Raw genomic sequence first — 23,119 nt, forward strand, 5'->3', positions numbered from 1 at the left:
AGAAGTGTCACCTAAAGCAGCATGTGCAAGGAGCGGCTCATAAGGCTAAAGCTCAGCAGAAAAATCAACTGCAACAAACTTTACTAACACAGCCTACTTCATCCAATCTCAGCAGCAATTTCTATGCTGATTTAACCGGAGCGTTTGTTGCTGCTAACATTCCCTGGAATGCAATTGAAAATCCGGTTTTAAGACAGTTTTTACAAAAATACTGCAAACAAAATATCCCATCTGAGTCGACCCTAAGAAAAAATTACTTAGACAGAATATACAATGAAACTTTAGCTTCCATTCGGGAGGATATAGGTGATTCTTACATATGGGTCTCTGTGGATGAAACCTCAGATCCTATGAATAGGTATATAGCAAATATGGTAGTAGGAAAACTTAGTCCTGATGGACCTTCGATTCTGCACCTCGTATGTGTTAAGGAACTTTCGAAAGTGAATAGCCAAGCCATTGCTTATTTTGTAAATAAAGGCCTACAGTCTTTATACTCAGGTAATATAGACGATTCTAAAGTTCTGTTGTTTTGTACTGATGCTGCCTCATACATGGTTGCTGCAGCTCCACTTCTTAAAACATTTTATCCTAACCTCACGCATGTAACCTGTCTAGCACATGGCCTTCACAGGGTTTCTGAAACAATCCGGAATGAATTTCATCTTGTCAATTCGTTTATTTCTAACACAAAAAAATGTTTTTGTAAAGCCCCATCCAGGATTTCAATATTCAGAGAGAACTTTCCAGATATCCCACTCCCACCTCAGCCGGTTGTTACACGATGGGGAACCTGGATTCAGTCAGTGGTGTATTATTCTAAGTATTTTAAAGAAGTGGTCACAGTTATTGATAAATTACCTGAAACTAATAGTGCAGCGTGTGTGAAAGCAGTGAAAGATTGTCTGAATGACTCACGAGTGAAAAACGATATTGCCTACATAACATCAAACTTTTCTTTCATACCTGCAAGCATTGAACAATTAGAACGTGAAAAACAATCTCTTTGTAGCCAAATAGCAATAGTAAAGGAAGCTCAAGTGAACATACATTCTGCTTTGGGCGAAACTGGGAAAAAAGTTAAAAATAAGTGGGACAACGTATTAAATAAGAATGTAGGATTTTCATTGTTGGAAAAAGTATCAAGAGTGATATCGGGGGAAAGTGTAAATGTTCCAGTAAGTATTGATGTTTCTATTGTACCTAATTTAAAATTTGCGCCTCTCACATCAGTTTCGGTTGAAAGAAGTTTTTCTGCTTTCAAAATGATTCTCAGTGACAAAAGGCAAAGGTTAACTGTGGAGAATTTAGAAAAAATTCTGGTGGTGTACTGTGCAGATAATTATAATAAAGTCTGAGCATGGAACTGAATTTCAATAACTTAAAATGAGTAATCTTGATATCAATAATCATTATTTCATTAGTTTCAATATATTAAATTTGTGCAGCTCTGTTTATAAATATAATATAGTATTCTTTTTTAATGTTTAAACATACTTTTTTGTGCGTATTTTAGTGTATAACTAAAAATTTCAGTGAAAGAAATAAGTATGATACCTTGATGTGCCTAAAATGCCTATTTTCATTAAAATAGAGCCTAATTTTACAAATTTTGAGCTTATTTTAGGCGCCTAAAACTGCAATTTTTAGTGCCTAAAAATCCGATGTCTAGTAATAATATAGTATAGGTAGCCTATAATAATGTATCATAATTATTTCTTATTAGTCCTAAATTTTATTTAGTATAATTTTATTATAGGGGAGAGTCGGGTAGTATCAGACATCGGGTAATATCGGACAGTGAGTTTCTTTCATCTACCACACGATCATAGTACCTGATTGGCATGGTTACGTTTCTGTGATGTCGCATAGAGAAACGTAACCATGTCATTCAGGTACTACCATATGGTGGTAGATGAAAGAAACGCACTGTCCGATACTACCCGATGTCCGATACTAACCCGACTCTCCTCTATATTAACATTTGATAGGTCTATTGCTTTTAATAAAAACGTAACTTCACTAGGTAACACAATTGCACATAAGTCTACCTTCCTTTACGTTTCTTTTCACGTCTCCATGCGTTTTCACTATAGGATTTTTGATGAATACTTTTCTAACTGACTTACTGTATTCATGATTTCAACCACTTTTATTAAGGAGAAATAACAAAAAAAAATATATTATTAATATGTTTTTGAATACATTTTAGGTAAATTATGTAGCCCTGAAAAGGTTTTTTTTTTTTGTGTATCCATTTAATATACACACCAATGATCTCTGTTATCGCCGACTTTTTGTACTTGAACTATTTTCAATACTCACGGAAGCATATTATAAGATTGAAAGAGTAATATATGACTAGAACAATAATTTATAGTTACAAAACATTCTTTTATACATTTGTTTGTCAACATCATCTATATCTGTTATGGTGTACCTTCACATTATTGCATTTAAATTGCACCATAACTCTCATTTACATTTGTCTACACTTTTATTGCTACTTCTAGAATATTCTACTTTATATTTCTTATGCTACTATGAGGGCTATTCATACAGTAACTTCCGTTTTTATATAGCGTGCGTAACAACAGAGACAGTGGTGCCGCTCTTGCGATGGAGTGTACCTTTAAGCAGTACGCGTCGAGCAGCGGTAGAGTCAAGGTCGTGTCTTTATTCCTCTTTGAGCCACGTGCTGTCAAAATGTGTGCTGCAATCGCAGGTCCCGCCAGGTGTGAGGTACGTTCTGTAATAAGATTTCTTGTGGCCAAAAACTGTCAAGCTAGTGAAATCCATCCCCAACTTTGTGAAGTTTATGGGCCAGACGTAATGAGTAAAGGTGGTGTAAGACAATGGTGCCTTATGTTCAAAAATGGGCGAACCAATGTCCATGATGAAGAGAGAAGTGGTCGACCGAGTATTGTGAATGCAGATCTGATTCATTTGTTTGACGAAAGGGTTAGAGCAAACCGCAGGTTCACCATTTCGGAGCTTTGTGAGGATTTTCCACAGATTAGTCGTACTCTTCTGTACAAAGAGATTACCGAAGATTTGGGCTACTGGAAACTTTCTGCCAGATGGGTGTCTAAACTCCTTTCTGAGGAACAAAAGGCTCAGCGGATGGGAGCAGCACTGTCCTTTCTTGAGCGTTACGAAAGCGAAGGTGATGCTTCTCTCGATCAGATTGTGACAGGAGATGAGACTTGGGTGCGGTATGTGAATGCAGAAACAAAGCTTCAATCAATGGAGGGGGGGCCATACTGACTCCTCGAAAAACCCACAAAGTGTCGTCAAACACTTTCCACAAGGAAACTCATGGCAACTCTCTTCTAGGACAGAAAAGGAATTTTGCTAGTGGAGTTCTTGGAGAGGAATGCCACAATTAACGCTGAGCGTTACTGTAACACATTAACAAACTTGAAAAGGCTATTCAAAACAAACGTCGTGGCATGCTGAGCTCTGGGGTGATTTTCCTGGATGGCAACGCCCGGCCGCGTACAGCGCGTCATACTGCGACAAAACTGCAAGAGTTCAACTGGGAAGTATTGGATCTTCCTCCCTATGGCCCAGATTTGGCGCCCAGCGATTACCATCTCTTCATGCACGTGAAGACGTGGCTTAGCTCGAAGCGCTTTGACGATGACGAAGAGTTGGAAACCAGCGTCGTAGGCTGGCTTCAGTCGCAGGCGGCCGAATTCTACGATTGCGGAATTTCAAAGCTCGCCAAACACTGCGACAAGTGTATCAATGTGACTGGAAACTATGTGGAAAAATGAACTAGAGTGTATACTTTCAAACGTTTTGTAACCCAATTCTGTAACGTCATTCACAGGTTTGTAAAAAATAAACGGAAGTTACTTTATGAATGCCCTCGTATTATTAAATTAGCTATAAACTGCAATTCTATAAATTCTATTTCCTACTTTTGTTCTTAGTTATCACGGATAGGCCTATATTGACTCTCACTTCCTATCAAATATTCCTTTAATGTTCATTTATGTATTCTATTCTCAATCAACCTACTCTACTTCGGTATACAGTCCAATCCAACTCAAATTGCGCAAACAAAACATAATCGTTTTTCTTAATTATCATACCCGCATTAAGTCAATATTTCCAACTATTAATACTGTATAAGATTGTCGTTATCAGTATGTATTGTACTCTGTAACTAATCAAGGACTGATATACGGACAAAATAGTTATACCGACAGAGTTAAATAAAGTCGTCTTAAATTCAATAATAATTTATTTCATACTATGTCTCATTTCACTACTTTATGGTCTTATAAATGGTCGACAAATAGAACATCACAGTACAATGTACTGTAATATTTACAGAAGAGACGCCACTATCACCAACATATGAATAAATCATGGAAAACTTATTTAGTAACTTCAAAACTAGACAAATGAAAGTATTCGATAGAAATAATACAGACAAAGCCTTCGTATTTACTCCCAAATTATTTGATCACATTTCAAAAGTTGTTACAATTCGGGACAATCCATTCTCAGCAGATTTAAGCACAGTCTAGTATATACAGTCACGAAGCTTGAGTTGTTGAGAGTACTAGGAACAACAGGCTGTGACGGTACTATTTTTCATTGTCTGTAATGAGGCGATAGTAGCGATCCTAGTGGTTAGAAACAATCTATGGATTCATATTTACTACGTATTGAGCTTCGTGACTGTATATACTAAACTGTGTTGTGTGTTCTTTTCTATCAATTGTTCAACGACCGGCCCCGCAATGAACATTATGCCAATAACTTAAACATTGTTAACAAATAAATGCGGCGTAATGAATTAATACAAAAATAAGGTTAATATTGAATTTTTAACATTTCATGCTAAAATATTTTCGAATTAGACTACAACACTACAGAATAACACAGAAATTAGTATTTATTGTGCAGTTGAAATAATAATAATAATAATAATAATAATAATAATAATAATAATAATAATAATAATAATTCCATGGCGCCATAGCGACCAGCCGGTTGCTGGCTTCAAGTTCACATGTCAAAGCAGAGGTGAACGATCATACCATCAGAATATAGGCCTACATATCAGCTAGAATCTAGAAGTAATCAATCACCTTTAATCAATACTATTTTCATTGAAGTATATCTTATCATTCCATGACAATAGAATTTAATAGCACGAGTCCTTTTATCAACAGTAATCTTACTGGAGGTTTTGTTTCATCTAGAGAAAATCAAAACTCGAATGGGATTTAATTTACTATTACACGATTAGAAGAAATAAAGCACTCTAATACAATAAAATATTAATTGACTTACTAAAATTCTATTTCGCTAATGTTAGCTTCACCAAAACGTTTGAACGGAGCCGCCATTTTCAGTTTACTATCTATGCGGTAAACAAACGACGATCGCAAAACATGTTTTATAGTACCGTAAAGAATTTGCAGTTTGAAATGTTGATAAACAAAGAAACAAATGCTAGGGAAGTGATAAAAACAAACAAATGCTAAGGAACTGATACAAATAAACAAATGCTAGGGAAATGATAAAGTTATAGCGATAAGCAGCCATGACTGGTTGAAACATGTCCTTTCGTACCGTTTTATTAAAAGTGTAATAGCCAAATTTAAAATCTCGTGGAATCAAGTGTAAAAGAAACTACTAATTCCTGAGAACAACAGAGCACCATAAAAAAAACCGAGTTCCTTAGAAACACACAGATGTAGCAGACATATACGAGACTTTTACAATACATCATGAAGACCAGTTCTTGATAAAACAATTTAGGAGTATGTGTATTGACTTCGTTTTTCTTTGTCATTAGAGAATTGGCTATAAACTATTGTGATGCCGTAATAAATCCGTTTGGAGATCTTCGCTTAAATATAAGTTTTCAGCATCGCATGCATTCTCTTTATATAGCCTATAGCGATATGTCTTTAACTACTGAATGGGTTTTGTTACTACATTTCGCGGCATATACGGGATGTTTCCGAGCTGGTGTTACAAACTTTCAGGGATGATGGGGAAGGGCACATGTATCAACTTGAAATAAGGAACCCTGTTCCGGAAATGAATGAGTCGAAAGTTAAAAGCAAAAATAGTTGTGTGGAAATGGAATTGTAATTTGGCACCACATGTCCTCCTTCCCTTAACCTTTGGAACAGTCGTGGAAAGATGGTATGGACCGGATGTCTCCTACGTGGGTATTTGTCCCTATACAAACTGTGAGCTTGTCTACTGTTCCATTTGGCTCATCTGTATTCGAAAATCAGGTCTGCTTATTCCTCTCTCGTGTATTCCCCCATTTCACTAGTACTGATCGACTGGACACTGCAACTTGTACACATACACTGCTGTCTATAGACGTGCATATCAGGACCGACCATGTCCGTTACGCATTACGCCATCTGCATTTCTTTAGCGCAGTTTCCTGTCCCCATCCCTCAGACAGCGCACTGAATGGAATACTGTAAGTAGACAACGTAAACAACGTCAGATGAATACAGTACTGTATGTGTAAGACGTACAGATAAATACATATAAATAAGGTGTAAAGAGGAATAAAATTATTTCATTTCCACACAACTATTTTTGCTTGTAACTTTCTACTCAGTTATTTCCGGACGACGGTTCCTTATCTCAAATTGATTCATGTGCCCTTCCCCATCATCCCTGAAAGTTTGTAACAATAGCTCGGAAACACCCTGGAGAAGGACAAGAAAAAATGACGGACCCGAGGTCAGTAATGTATTGTGTGAAATCTAATGAACGTATTGTATTGTGAGACGTGTACTTCGAAAGGTAAGTTTTTAAAGTTTAGATTCCCCGCATTGTTTCCACTTTCGCCCGCAAGAAGTCAGCAGCATAGCAGTGAAGGAAAATGGCGTTGACTGGAGAACATAAATCCTTCTGCGTACTTGATTTTCACGTAAACGACTCTGCGATTAGTGTTCTGGGCATTTCCGAACCAATTATCGGATAAACCTACCTACTGGGAAAACCATTCGTAAGTGGCATGTGCAATTCAGAGATTTAGGCAGCATCTGTAACCGAAAATCGACTGGTCGTCCGTCGACTGGGAGAGAGACAGTGGAACGACTCCGCGCAGAGTCTACAGAAGTTCGCGACCATCTCAATAGGGCATTGTAACAACGATGGATAGGCCGTGCATGTGTGAGGGATGCGCATCTGCTTCGTTGGCCACTTCGTTCTCCCGATTTGACCCTATGTAATTTCTTCATGCGGGGTTTAGTAAAGGATTATGTTTGCATACCACCACTTCTGGGCTCCCGCATCACAGCAGCCATTGCTGAGATTGATCGTGACGTGATACAATGGGTTTGGCAGGAGATTGACAATCGGCTTGATATGTGTCGTGTTACGCAGTGTGCTGACATAGAGCACTTATAATGTGTCTGAAGAAAACTTCAAAATTGTACATTTCCGAAGCACACGTATCACAATACGATATGTTCCTTAGATTTCACGCAATAAATTACTGAAATCGAGTTCATCATTTTGACTTGCCCTTATACAACTTAACGGCATTATAACAGGTCGCAGCGAAAATGTTTAGTGGAGAGATCCGACAGCTCTCTCGCACGGAAGAAAAACGAATTGATCGTGAAAGGCGGTGATTTAGGCCTAAGTCCCGCACAAACAATGCGCCGGTAATAGTTAATAAGAAAACGCTATGGTGATCCCTAAATCAAAGTTTAAGTTGAAAATGATTTACATCTTTCTGGATGCAAGAATCACAACGGTGTAGAAAATTCTGCCTGAATAAATTAAATTTTCTATAATGTGATTCTTGTGACTGATATACGCACAAGCAAGACACTCGAAACAAAGAAGCACCTCTTCACGTATGTGTCATTATTGAACAACGCACGTTGCACCATATTTAGAGGCATACCTGCAATTTTGTCTTCGGATGATATCCTTCAGTTCCTGAATGTTGCGTGGCTTGTGAGAAAACACTTTCACTTTGAGATACTCCCAAAGAATGTAATCACATAAAGACAGGTCTGGAGAACGGGAGGGCCACGGAACATCACCACCTCTCGACACAACATGACCAGGAAACAAGTCACGCACCACCGCCATGGATGGTCTAGCTGTATGTACTGTTGCCCCATCCTGCTGAAACCATATCATTGATGCTTGAATTCCATGACGTTAAAGTTCTGGAGAAATAAAATTCTGTATTATCTCAATATATCGAGCACAATTCACTGTCACCACACTTCCATTTTCACTTTGAAAAAAGTATGGGCCAATAAATTTATGGTTAGTTTTGACAGAGTTTGGAATACCACAACAATTAATACAATTAATAAAGAAATGCATGAGTAATTCGAAATGTAAAATTAAAGTTAGAACTGTTATTTCAGATAATTTCGAAGTTCAATCTGGAGTGAGACAGGGAGATGGTTTGTCATCCATGCTTTATAATTTTGTCTTAGAAAAGGCATTACAGAAACTTAGGAATGAAAATATTGGAATTGCATTGGGCAATGGTAAAATTAATTTATTAGCATATGCTGATGATATTGTCCTTCTAGGACAAACAGAAGATGATATCAAGAAACTTTTTAGACTCTTAGTAGAAGAAACAAGAATAACAGGGTTAAAAATTAATTCTGATAAAACTAAATACATGAATATATCACGTACCTCAAATAATAGAGGGTCACATATAATAGATGATTGGGAGTTTCAAAAGTTACTGAATTTAAATTCTTAGGAAGTATAATCAATGAAACAGGCTTTTTGGGAAAGAATTTGAACATAGACTCATTACGGCAAATAAGTGTTCCTACTCCCTTCATAAATTGCTTAGTTCCAAACTCCTTTCTATATTATCAAAATTAAGATGCTATGAAGCAATAATCCTACCAACTCTCCCTTTTTACTTTTGAGAACAAAATCTTGAGGAAGATTTTTGGTCTGATTTAAGAAAATAACACATGGAGAATTTTGAACAACAGGGAACTAAGGGATATTTATAAAGATCCGGACATAATAGCCTTAATAAAAAGTCGAAGACTACGTTGGCTTGGACACGTTCTACGGCGTGATGAAGATTCTCTTTTACGAAAAGCTTTCGACTATTCTCCAAGATATAAGAGACCTCTTGGTAGACCTCGTCTCCGTTGGCAGGACCAAGTATATGATATCTTTCTACAGTGGGAGGACGACAAGAAGATGCAGAGAACAGACACGAATGGCGATATATCGTGAATGAGGCTAAAAACCTCTTAGGTTTTGAAATTCCCTAAATTGATTGATTGGATTGTTTGATTGGTCGATTGATCGATTGGTCGATTGATCGATTGATTGATTTATTGATTGATTGATTGATGGGAATAATTCCGAACTCTGCGGCACCACACCAGACAGTGACGCTTTCACTATGAAGCGATCGCATGTTGATCTCTTTCGCATTTTTCTCTGCCCAGTAACGGAAGTTCTGTGTGTTTATGCTTCCGGACAACTAAAATAAATTGTGCTTCGTCTGACATTAACAAAACAATATTGTTGGACAAGATTTCAAGAAACTGTTCAACAAATCTCAGACGATTTCCCATATCACAATCTGTTTGTCTGAATGCTAATATTCCTTCAGTCACATGCGCACGAAAACAATAAATTAATATGCATGCACGAAACAATTGAATTGCCGAACTGAACTGAAGGATAAAATGGCATACCGTAAGGAATTAATTTATATAACTGTTTGATATATGACTTCAATATTTTCCATTTTATGTGGAGTTGAAAATGGAGAGATATTTCTGTCCCACCTTGTACATACCCACGTTCACTTTTATACAGAGTGAACAATTAATATGGAATATTGATAACTTCTTAAATTTTAATTTTACAAAAAAAAGTTTTATATAAAAGCTGTTGGGGATAATCCATACAGTATGACACCAGTGTTCGGAAAAACTTATTCAGGCGTACAGGTGTGACAATAAACTTTATTTTTAAATTGCAGGCTATACTGAAATTTATATATTCCGAATCACATTAAATTTTACGTATCAATGTGTAGAAATTTTACCCATTCACTCGTTTCATGTCTTTTAAGTATTTATTAAACTTGTTTAGTGGTGTTCAAACTTGAGACAAGTAAGTATGTAAAATCATGTTTAGTGGACTAAAGCTAAACAAAACACTATCACTAACCAAACTTTACAACAGATGTTCATAATGAGAACCATTCACAATCAAACAATGACCCAGTCCATCACGAAAACAGGCAATTGTAAATATGAGATGGAATAGATCAGCCATGTAACTGTGAGAAAGACAATGGACTGTTTTAGTGATAGACTAGGATACTGGCTGTGAATAGTCCTCATTCTGAGTATCTTTTGTAAAGTTTGCTTATATATATTTTTTTCTTTATTTTTATGGCTACTTAACATGATTTTACATACGTAATTATTTGTCTCGAGTATTTAAGCCCATGAAATAAGTTTAATAAATAGTTAAAAGGTATAAAGCGGGTGAATGGGTAAAATTTCTACACATTCATACGTAAAATTTAATTGAGATTTGGAGTATCTAAATTTTAATATAGGGTGCTATTTAAAAATAAAATTTACTGTCACATCCTGTACGCCTGTATAACTAACTCTTTTCGAACACTGCTATCATACAGTATTGTGTGGATTATCTCCAACAGATTTTGTATAAAACTTTCTTTTGTAAAATTAAAATTTAAGAAGTAATCAGTAATATTCCACACTTATTGTTCACTCTGTATATTAAGATATTAGTTCCGACAATATCACTTATACTTCATAAATAACATACTTATAAACGTATTCCATCAAACTAATGTCAAGGCCTCCTATACTTATAGGTTATTCTAATGACTGGACAGCGGAAAAGCCAAATAAAAGTCATGTTTACGGTTTACAAGTAGACTACGGCATGAGGTGTGCAGGCATCCCAAGTAGGTACAACACGGTACCGTCCGCAGAGAGCACCGCGCGAACACCGAAAACAACTGCCACTCTGCGTTCTCAAACAGTCCTCATCCGCACGTGAACAGAGAACATTGAGATACATAAACATATTCTTCATTTGTGTTCAGTGAAGTGATCATAATTCCGAAGACAGATTTTAAAAACATAGGGTGTATTTTTTAATACAAAAATATGGTGACATTTTGAGTAGTGATACTGGTGAAAAAATTAAGTGTCGGTTATGCATGTGTGTATTAAAAAAAGATAACAAAACAATCGATAGAACATCACTGTAATACATAGAATCACATGAAAAATGTAGCTCGTATGTTATAAGAAAATAAGAGTTCAAGTTCAAATTCCGCCTCAAATATGAAATATGACTTTGCCAGGAAGTGTCGAATGATGATAAGTTGTAATATTCCTTTTATACCGTAACTTAACCAGTGCAAATGTGCAAGCATGAGTGTGTGTGTGTGAATTACAGAATATTAATTTTATTTTTTTCAACTTTCCCTTGCGGAGAATATTGATGTAATGAAGTGAAATTAAAGGGTCGTCCGTTACCCGACTTTAATCTTACTCAAGCTTCATCCAGCCGAAATAGTGCATATAATATTATGTAAGGAAATATAACAATGAAATTTACGCTAAGCATTTGTGGTTACGTGGATGTGAAAAAAAAAAAAATTCTGTATTTTTTTCCTTGCCTTCTCTTCGGTGGTGATGCTGCATGGACTAGGAGTGGTGTGAAGGAATTAGGACATTTGCCCCTAAAAATTAAAAAGTGCGAATCTTTGCAGTCTCACCTGAAAAACTGCGAAATTAAGTGAAGCGAACAGAACATTCTCAGACATAATCAAGAAGTAAGAAAAAATCGTGAAATTATTTAAAAAAATATATTAATTGTATCACATTTTGTGGCCAATATTAACTTCCCCATAGGGGACGTGATGAAAAAACGATTCGAAGAACCCTGATGTATTTCGTGGGTTGCTACAGTTCGTAATACAAACGAGCCTCTCAAAAATCATTTGGAACATGAAACTGTTTAAATGTAATTCTAAAACAATCCAGAATGAACTGCTAGATTGCGTGTCTGCCGATCTGAAATTCAGACTGAGGTATTAGTTTTTTTTTTTTTTAAGCGATTATGGCAAATGATGCCACAGACATTTCCCAACTAATTCAGAAAGTTTTGGTTTTCGGTATGTAGTGCATTTATTTTTGTCCTATACTTATTAGTAATGATATCAAGAAGTGAAATTTGTATGCACCAAAATCTACTGCAGCTCCCCCAATCCACAAGTTCCTGGCCTTCTATACCCAAGGTTGCGGGTTCGATCCCGGGCCAGGTCGACGCTGATATAACCTCTGCAGTTGCGAGCGTCGTTAAATAAAACATAGCATTTTTTTCCACAAGTTCACGAGCCGACACTGCCTACTATGTTTACGTAAACAACCACCCTGTGACGAGACAACCAGTCGCGTTGTAGTTACCTTCACATCCGAATGATTTTCTTTCCGCTGCCTACGTAATGACACATACGAGCGACTTTTAGCCGCCAAGGTTGACTGCAAAATGCAGTCGACCTTAGCGGCTTGTCGCGGGGATGCAGTCGGTAATGTAAAAGTGGCTCATGTGTAAGGCCCCTTACGGATATAAAAATTGGTCGCTTGACAATTATGCACAATATAGGCAGGTTTTTACGTATGAATGCAGTAAACAAGTTCTCCACTTAACCTGTCCATTATAATTTCTGCCAGAAAGAGCCTTAAGGTATATGTACACCTTTACATACAAAACAATGTTGTTTTGCATAATTTTACTCTGTAAAATTTGTATACAATTGAGAATGGTACCAGAAAGAGGATGAAGTGTACAGATCCCTTGAAATTATGTCTAAATTGTTTATAAAAATTATTTTGTTCATAATTTTGGCACACAATTTGAAACATGATAGCTCATGCAGTTTTTAAGATAGAGCCACAGTTTCTTCAATGTTTTATAGCAAAAACTATTTTTAGTGCCTGACATATGCCTATTTTTTTTTTCATTTACATTAATTAAATATTACCATATATGTAACTTATACTAATACTTTATATTGCATAATTCATGTAAAAATCCATGGATAATTGAAGCGTCGGCTGGAACAACCTTGTAAGTTACAAAATTTTCATTCGGCGTGTTTCCGTGTAATAATGTTGTATGTCAAGTTACCTTGCTATACTCTTTGGCTTGCAACTGTCCATCAATGCAGTACGTGAAATTTGTCCACTCAAAAGTTTGCTAGCCTCATAAGAATAACGTTGTACGTGCACACATTTTTGCAGCTCCTGTAAATTTTGCCAACTGTAACTTAAAACGTTGTTACAGCCGACGCGGCGCTTCAATTATTAACTATATTAATGTTATTTTACTCATTGTCAGGCACTAGAGGACATTTCAATCTTCAAAATGACAACAATATCTTCTTGGTATCACCATATTTGGGTGAGATATTATGTTTAAAAGAATTAAATATTCTAAAATTACTATTTGCAGGAAATGAGCTACAAACTTTCAGAGCCTAGAAGACTCCATCATCATATGTCACCCCTTAAGCAGCTTCATGTCGGTCCAGTTTCAGCTTCTTTCTGCCTCTCAAATACCTCCTCCTTGTTTTAACTTCAGGTATTGAATGTTTTTTTTTTTGGCAATTTTGTCCTTACTTTCCATTAATGCAACAAATCCTGCGATGGTGTTTGTCCCAGGGTTTATGCCCATCCTCCTCAGAATTTTAATTTCTACTTTTGGACTCTTATTAAAATGACGTACAATATCACTGACACACAAAGTTACAGTTTTATGACTAACAGGAAAAGATTATATATTACTTCGTTATGTAAAAATGTGTTTTCAATCTAATGATCATGCCCTGATATCTATGCATCTATTTTGGGACTAGAAAGAAGTTTATTTTACAAGCAATGCTGAACGAAGGAACTGACAGCTACGAGGATCACTCCAAAAGTAATCCACAATATTTATTTAGAAATTACATTTCTATCCTACAGCTTTGCTATTTTCATTGAATGTAGATACATCCACAGTCTACTATATACAGTCGCGAAGCTCAATATGTAGTAAAAATGCAAACATGAGTAGTTGCCCACCACTAGGATCGCTACTATCGCCTCATCATCGCAGCTCTACTCCTAGCAGCCGACAAAATATGTTACACTTTCGTTGTCATGTTCTTTTGGAAAAATTAACACCTTCCTTCCATTATTGAAATATTAAATGCATAAAGTTAATTTATTATTTTAATGAAGTATATTAAATTCCACCATAAACTCTAAGATACCTGCAAGAAATAAGTTAATATAATTTTTGTTTGTTCAAAACGAGCTGAAATTTACTATAATAGCTTCACTCATTCAAGATTATGGCGATAATTAACTATGAAACCAGTAAATATTAATTTACATTTCTCTTTACAACAATAATAATGGAAATATGAATTAATGGAGTAACTTACGTGTACCGGTACTTGTAGTGTAGGCTTACGTAGTTAACGAAGTGAGATGAGGTTAAGAAATAATAATCACACCCGAATTGGAAATAAAACGTGATCAATAAATTTTATTGTAACAGACTTTTTCTACGTCTCTAGTAAAGCAACAAATAAAAATAACAACAAAATTAACAGCTATAATTAAAAACATATCCTTTGAAGAAAAAAGTAGGCCTAAGCAATAATAATCCCACCAGAATTGAATATAAAACATGATCAATAAATTTCATTAAAACAAACTTAATTTTTCTACGTCTTTACTAAATAACACATAAAAATAATAACAAAATTAATAGCTACAATTAAAAATATATCCTCTGACAAAAAAAGTAGACCTAACCCTTATTTCTCTGGAAATTTAGCAGCCTAAGTGACAGAACTTTAACCGGTATCTAATGTCCTTTCGGTTAGACTGAAACGTTTCATTGTGAAATTTAAGCTTATAATGTATTCTAACAGTCACAAAGAACTTCAAATTAATAGTTTTGTTTCTGCACAGCATTCTTGTGGAAACCCAGGACCCTTTCTGAATCTTTCGGAAATCGAAAAAAGGATAACTCTGGCCTCTTTCTCTTACTGTTGCTACAATTTATAGCACTACAAACGTCTCCTCCTTGTCCCATATTATTATTTCAATTATTATATTTTAGCCATTAACATTTTCATTATAACCAATAACGAACATTTCACAAGCATCAATGTGAAATACGCAACGAGCTAGCACTCGATAGAAATACGACACAGTCCAAAGTCGACCATGGACAGTCTATTGTTTCTAGTTGCTAACCGCTTGGAGCGCTTTATCACGAGATTTGCAAAAAAACACCTCAAGCTTCGCGACTGTATATAGTAGACTGTGATACATCCTTCAGGAACAATACGTCACTTTTCCACATAATCCCCGCACCATTCAACTGCCTTACGCCACCTTTGAATGAGGGTCTGAATACCTGCACAATAAAAGTCTGGACCAACACGTCTGAGCCACACTTTAGTAGTGTGCACGAGGGAGCCATCATCTTCAAACCTCGTTCCTTCAGTTTACCAAAGAGCTGGTAATCGCATGGTTCCAGATCAGGACTGTAAAGTGGATATTTCAGTGTTGTCCATCCAAGTTTTCTGATCTGGTCTATGGTCTTGTGACTGATATGTTGCCATGCGTTGTCGTGCAATAGCTTCTGCTTCTCCCGATGCGGTCGAACACGACTCAGTCGAGCTTGAAGTTTCTTGAGAGTTGTCGCATATGCATCAGAATTAATGGTAGTTCCGTGTGGCATAAAGTCCACAAGCAAGAGAACTTCTGAATCGAAAAACATAGTAGCCATAACATTTCTTGTCAAAGGCACAGTTAAGAATTTCTTCTCTTCGGTGAATTTGCATGATGCCACTCCATTGTCTGCCTCTTTATCTCCGACCAAAATCGTGGAGCCATGTTTCACCTCCTCTCACAATTCTTGCAAGAAATTCATCTCCACCATTCTCATACTGGTCCAAAAGCTCGCTGCACACTATTTTTCTGGTTTCTTTGTGGGCTTCTGTTAACATCCTCGGAACCCACCTGGCACAAACCTTTTTTAACCCCAACTGTTTCAATACTCTGCAAACAATTGCTTCTTCTATTCCAACTTGGAGTGACAATTCTTTCACTGTTACGCGTTTGTCAGCCACAGCCATGTTGTTAAAGCGCTGCACGTTGGCAGGTCTTCGTGCAGTGCATGGTCTTCCACTGCAAGGAGTATCCCGAATACTGGCGTGGCCTCTTTCACAAGATAATCTGCTTGCCTACTGACTAACCGTACTATGATCGACAGCTGCATCTCCATACACCTTTTTTCAACTTCTTGTGAATGTTTCCCACTGTCTTGTTCTCACAACACAGGAACTTGATAACAGCACGTTGCTTCTGACGAATGTCAAGTATAGCAGCCAACTTGAAAAAGTGTCATCATGGCGCCACTCACGGGAACGACTTAAATTAAATTTGAATACAAAGGGGGAAGGATGTATCTATGACCTCCATAAATTGTAAAGGTTTAGAGTAAAAAATAAATTTAAAAACATGTTGTGCATTACTTTTGAAGTGATCTTCGTAGAAGTGACCGTGGCTGATGACACAGAATTTTGGAAAATGGGACTTATCTGAAAAACCATAAGGAGAGAAAATTCTCAATTAAAATAGTTATATTTTGAAAATTCTAATTTTTTATAATTTTTTGCGTTTTGTGGGTGTACATATACCTTAAGATATGCATCAAATACGTTCAAAATCTGCATCACCAAACAATGCGACTAGGTGCACTAATTACAAGTTGCAAGAGCCCGACGGCAAATACAACCTTGGAAAATAAAAACTGCTCAAAGCTGCAAGCGCGTTTGCTGCTGGTCTGGAATGGCACTTCGGCAAGTCCTACAGACTCACTTCAGCAACTAGATTGACAAATCGAACTGAAACCCTGACCGAGTTACTACGTGAGCGCTGGCTGTCTTGGGGTGGAGCAAGTGAGAAAGCACGGGGGGAAGGGAGCGAGCACTATGCTATGTACTTGCAGGTCCATTCAAAGTTCGTCAAACCTGCTAACAAAAGCATTAAAAGCTTGACTAGTTGCCTGCAATGCTAGCATAATGGAACCTTCCTAGCCGACAGTCGAGGCAAAAATGAAGAATCCGTTATTGTGGTAATACTGGAGAGTAGTTCTTCTATTGGTCGCGATGCACGCACGCGCACGCGCACACGCACACGCACACGCACACGCACACACACACACACACTCACTCACTCACTCACTCACTCAGATATTTACGTGGTGATTGGTGACTGAATGACGAGGAGCGAGGGAGAGAGAAGAAAGAGAGAGAGAGATTCCAGAAGTTGGCGTGTTTTACGGGGTTTCACTTGAAGTTGTCAAACTATAGCTGTTGGGATTATCCGAGGTTTTTCCCAACTGTAGGGAGACTATCGGCTATCATAGGTCGAATCCTCGGCCACATCTTGCCAAATACCATCTCGCTATCACCAGTTCCATTAAAGTTAAACAACCTAGCAAAGTGCGTGAGATTTACATTGGCACAGCGTTCTAGCAAGAGAAAGGAACACTTGTAGGGCCTACTCACACCACCTGTTTCACTGAAAGGGGAAGGGGATATAGCAGTTGGGGGAGGGGTTGGGTATGTCATCTTACTATTTTGTTCCTTAAAGAGTGAAACATAGCTTACAGTAGTAAACTTCTTAGAAATATTCAACATTTTTTCCTCCATTATTGTATCTTGTACAATAATGAAAATTGGTATGTGTAAAATACTGTCCTTCTTCTATATGAAAAAGAACTATTTTTGCGATTAAAAAAATTATTTGTTTATTTTTCAAAATTCAAAATGGTGGCAGTTCACTGTGCAATGATGAAGCGTTTCCATCATAACTCATAAACTTATTAAATTTTTTCATATTCTGTCTCTTATTTTATTGCCGAAACTCATGTTTACAATACAACTACATTCCTTAATAAAGAATATTTTTTTTTTATTTTGTGTTAAAAGAAAATATTGATATTTGACCATTTTTTAAAATGAATTTATTTTTTATCATACAATCTGCCAAAGATAGAGAAGTGATTTTGCATCTTATAGTAGATATGACATGCATAAATGCACACAAAACATTTCATCACATAATGTTGAATAGTTTTTTTACTTACGTCGGAAACCTTTCATCACTGCACAGTGAACTGAATTCTGAAAATAAATAAATAAATAAATAAATAAATAAATAAATAAATAAATAAATAAATAAATAAATAAATAAATAAGCAAGCAAGCAAACAAAACAAACTAAACAAAAACAAACAAACAAATAAATAAATACAAATAAATATAAAATGAATAAATATAAAATAAATAAATATAAAATAAATAAATATAAAATAAATAAGTAAATAAATAAGTAAATAAATAAATAAAATAAAGAAATAAAGAAATAAACAAAACAAACAAAACAAAACAAACCAAGCAAACAAACCAAACAAACAAATAAATAAATAATTAAACAAATAAATAAATATATTTAAATCATAAAAATATTTTTTTCCTATAGCAGAAGGACAGTGTTTTACACATACTAATTTTCATTATTATAAAAGATATAGTAATGGAGAAAAAAATCTTGAAGATTTTACTACTGTAAGCTGTACTTAATCCGTTAAACAGTTTACGGTAATTCTCAGATAGTTGTCAGTCACTAGCAGATTGGTTAGTAATGTGATGTAGTACCAGAAAGCAATAATTTTGTTGTGGTACACTACTGTGCATTTTATTACAGTCACATTGGAAATGTAACAATTAGGAGATATCGTGTGCTTAGTTCAGTACTTAGTAGTGTTTACTTTCGTGGTTGCAATATTTAAAGCGGGTATTGGGATACGCATTGCAATCTGATGGACAGCATATATTGTGCTTAACGTCCATATTTTACGGATTAATGTGAGGCAATAAATACAGAACATCTACCATCCTATCTGTTGCGGAGATCATAGAGACTACTACTGCTGCTTCCTGAGTGTCCCGTCGTTCCGTAGACAGATTGGTTAATGAGAAGAAGATAGCGAACGAAGCAGGAAAGAAAGTGAAACCCAGGAAAGAACAGCGTAATAGGACACCGAAAAAAAATACTATCGATTTCTTCACTGCAGGTACCATTAATAGGAAAATTTACTCTTTATACTCCTCCACTTTTACATATAGCTATGGACAAGGTTTTAGTACAGAGAAACTTAATCCAAGATAGTAGGCCTATATGGACAATGAGGCAAATATTGAAGCAAATCAAATTTCAGCAAGCTAAAAACGACCAAGGATAGAATTGTCTGATAGAAAGACCTGATGCTGCGATTAAATGATCTCACTTCTTAAGAAATAAGAGAGTTAGGGACACGTGAATGAACTATTGTGTATGTAGACAAAACTTGGATTAACGCTAATCATATAAAAAGTAAAACATGGATGGTGACAATTTTGCCTTGAAACTACCATTAGGAAAGGGCAAAAGGTTTATAATTCTCCAAGTCTGAATTCATTCCGAATGCCCTCTTTGTTTTTAATCGAAGTCAACGAAGGACTTACTTACTTATTTAAGGCTTTTAAGGAATCCGAAGGTTTATTGTCTCAAACATCCTTAATCTTTGTTCCTCTCTCAAAGTGAGAGTCCAAGTTTCACAACCATATAGAACAACCAGTAATATAACTGTTTTATAAATTCTAACTTTCAGATTTTTTGACAGCAGACTAGATGGCAAAAGCTTCTCAACCGTATAATAACAGATATTTCCCGCATTTATGCTGCGTTTAATTTCCTCCCGAGTGTCATTTACATGTGTTACATTTGCTCCAAGATATTTTAATTTTTCCACCCCTTCGAAGGATAGATTTCCAATTTTTATATTTCCATTTCGTACAATATTATGGTCAAGAGACATAATCATTTACTGTACTTTGTCTTTTCGGGATTTACTTCCAAACCTATAGTTTTTCTTTAAGTATAATTTCCATGTTTTGCCTAATCGTTTGTAATAATATTACTTACTTCTTATGGCTTTTAACGAACTCGGAGGTTCATTGCCGCCCTCACATAAGCCCGCCATTGGTCCCTATCCTGAGCAAGATTAATCCAGTCCTTCCATCATATCCCACCTCCCTTAAAATCCATTTTAATATTATCGTCACATCTATGTCTCGGCCTCACCAAAGGTCTTATTCCCTCCGGCCTCCCAACTAACACTCTATATGCATTTCTGGATTCGCCCATACGTGCAACATGCCTTGTCCATCTCAAACGTCTGGATTTAATGTTCCTAATAATGTCAGGTGAAGAATACAATGCGTGCATTTCTGCGTTGTGTAACTGCATTCTTCTGTAACTTCATTCCTCTTAGCCCCAAATATTTTAAATAATAATAATAATAATAATAATAATAATAATAATAATAATAATAATAATAATAATAATAACAACAATAATTCAGATCTTCAGCTGTCAATTTGGCTTAAGAGCATTTATATTTACAAAGTATCAGTTGTCACGTCCCGCCACTGTTTCAAGTCTGTTCTAAGCAACGACTCGCTCACGTGAGTTGTGAAACACTTTCATCGATACATATAGCGGGCAGCGGAGGTCCTCTCATGTCAGTCTTGTGTATAGCCTCTGCGGAAGGTCAGCTTAGTCCAAGAGGATTGTTTGCAGGTAGGAGCAAGTACTAGTCGCTACGCTCACCAGCACCTTCATCTTGTTTCACTATATAAAGAATCTATTATAAATGCACTAAAGTCTAAAGCCGAGTAGCAACACATACAGTTCAAAATCTCCCATACTATATGAATCCTTTCGCCAGAACGTAGGAACACCAGTATCTGTGAGATTTAGCTTGAAATCGGCAATGATGACATTGTTAAAATGTTAATAGTAAGGAGAATGCTGATTGTGACTACGGTAATAATAGTGAAGATAATAATGTTGATGGTGATGAAAAATGACGATGATAGTGGTAGAAATTTTATCTCACCTAAGTATGTATTGGACTGAATCATTTACAGTTTCTTTGTTTCTAATGTTGCAATAAATACTACTGCTAATGAAGATTAGGATGGTAACCATTATTATGATAACAACAGCGATTAATCCGAAAATCATAAGGGGTTGTATTAGAATAAAAGAGCGATAATTTGGTGGTGATGGTCATTCCAACAATAAGATTCAACTTTATGTTAGATAATCAACAGTAATCACGAAAAACACTAATTATTGCGCATTGCTATTCGATTCGACACTCTTAAATGTTTTATCAGTAACCGTAGTACTATGCTGCCTCTGTGGCCACAGTGCTTGCGTAGTGGTCTTTCATCGCAGTGGGCCGAATCCGATCCCCGGTTAGGTCTGGGTGGAATTTGCGGACAATATAATAGAGGGGCTTTATCGGGATATTCTCGTTTCCTTCTTTCATTTCACCAACACTTGTCACCTTCATTTCATCTATCGTCTATTAATAGTAGACTCATATTAAAACTGGAGTTAGTACGGCCGAGGTGTAGTCGTGGAAGGGCGCACCAGGGAGCTGCCCCAGGGCGCGCCACGGAGCCGCCACGGTAATTTTTCCTGCAACCTGTTTCTTCATTTTTACTTTATAAGATACTTTTCATACTCGAATTTCTATTGTATAAGTGTGGATTAGTAGTATTTATACTAGGGGAGGACCGTGTATATTGGACCACCTAACTTTGAATGGCCGTAACTCACTTATCATATTGAGAAAAATGTCCCTGAATTTTTTATGATGGTAGATTGCCATAATAAATCCCTAAGTATAATAAGACTTCACTAATTTTAATTCTAATACTTCAAAAATAAAATTTAATCAAAATTTCGAAGCCGTGTAACTTGAGCCAGGGTCGTGTAATATGAACCAGAGGATCGTGTAACTTGGACCAGGCATATTAAACACATTTAACTTCTATAATGTTGTTTATTCAGACAAAAATTTGTGTCAAGCAATGATTTCACATACAACAGAAATAAAACAGTTCATTTGTAATTGTTGCACATTCTTCGTGGGCACATTTTCCACACCGATTGCACTGAATCCAGTCTTTGTTCTCACTTTCACCACAAATAACACAGCGGGTTTTGGATGTCACCTTAACTTTCAAATCAAATAATTTTCTCTTCTTTGCGGCCTTCCCATCTGATTGTTGCTGCAGAGCATTCTTGTGTGGCGTAGCGGTCAGCACCACTCCAGATGCATTGTATCTCGTTCCGGATTTTCTCTGTCCAGATTTTGAAGACGAAGGCAAAGGGCTTATTTCCTTCACTGACACATATTCTGTGAGACCAGAATGTAGCTCCACATTGTCTCCCATCTTTTTCTCTGCTGATGCTGCTGTTGTTGCTCCTTCCACTTCTTCTGCTGCCCGAGATGCTGATGCTGATGGCTCACCATTCAAAAGCCGATCGGTCACCAAAGAAGGCGCGAAATCAGCCTCTGAAAACACATTTCGGTCGACAGGCCAAAGACCAGTGTGCCTGAAGCCATTCATTGCAATCTGCATATTTGCTGCTCTGGGGAATGCCACTCCTACCAGTGAGGCAATGTGCTGGACATTCAGCCGCTGTCCTGGAAGTTCCCTCATCTTCGTTGATATGGCAGCTGACATGAATGTGTTCAGAGGTTTGAAGAACGACACATCCAGTGGTTGGAGACGGTGCGTGTAGTGCGACGGTAGACATAACATAATCACACCGTACTGACGGCAGATCTCAATCGCTTTGAGTGATTGCGTATGGCTACTGTGACCATCTAAAATCAAGAATACTTTCTCCTGAGGGCTGGGTTTGACAGTTCTAATGAAGTGCCTGATCCATTCACAGAATGTGTCAGAATCCATCCATCCCTTATCCTGACAGCGGAAGATGGTGTTAGGAGGTGCTCCAAATGTGAGAGACTCCATCATTTTTTTCCTAGCGTAAATCAGCATAGGAGGTAAAAAGAAGCCACTCGCACTCATGGCATACACTCCTGTCACATTCTGACCTCGCTC

The 23,119-nt window shown here is 36.6% G+C and overlaps 2 protein-coding genes across 2 annotated transcripts in view; one reads left to right on the plus strand and one right to left on the minus strand.

Moving 5' to 3' along the window:
- The window catches only part of LOC138706260 (fatty acyl-CoA reductase wat-like), a 235,414-nt gene that overhangs the window by 67,113 nt on the left and 145,182 nt on the right, over nt 1-23,119 (minus strand). The window lies entirely within an intron of this gene.
- Nucleotides 20,689-23,119, plus strand: part of LOC138706262 (putative fatty acyl-CoA reductase CG5065) — a 94,224-nt gene continuing 91,793 nt past the window's right edge. Inside the window, exon 1 of the mRNA XM_069835342.1 lies at nt 20,689-20,771. The gene's annotated coding sequence lies outside the window, so the exon portion shown is untranslated. The remainder of the gene's footprint in view (nt 20,772-23,119) is intronic.

The sequence above is a fragment of the Periplaneta americana genome, chromosome 9 (assembly GCF_040183065.1).
Source record: "Periplaneta americana isolate PAMFEO1 chromosome 9, P.americana_PAMFEO1_priV1, whole genome shotgun sequence".
Taxonomy (NCBI): domain Eukaryota; kingdom Metazoa; phylum Arthropoda; class Insecta; order Blattodea; family Blattidae; genus Periplaneta; species Periplaneta americana.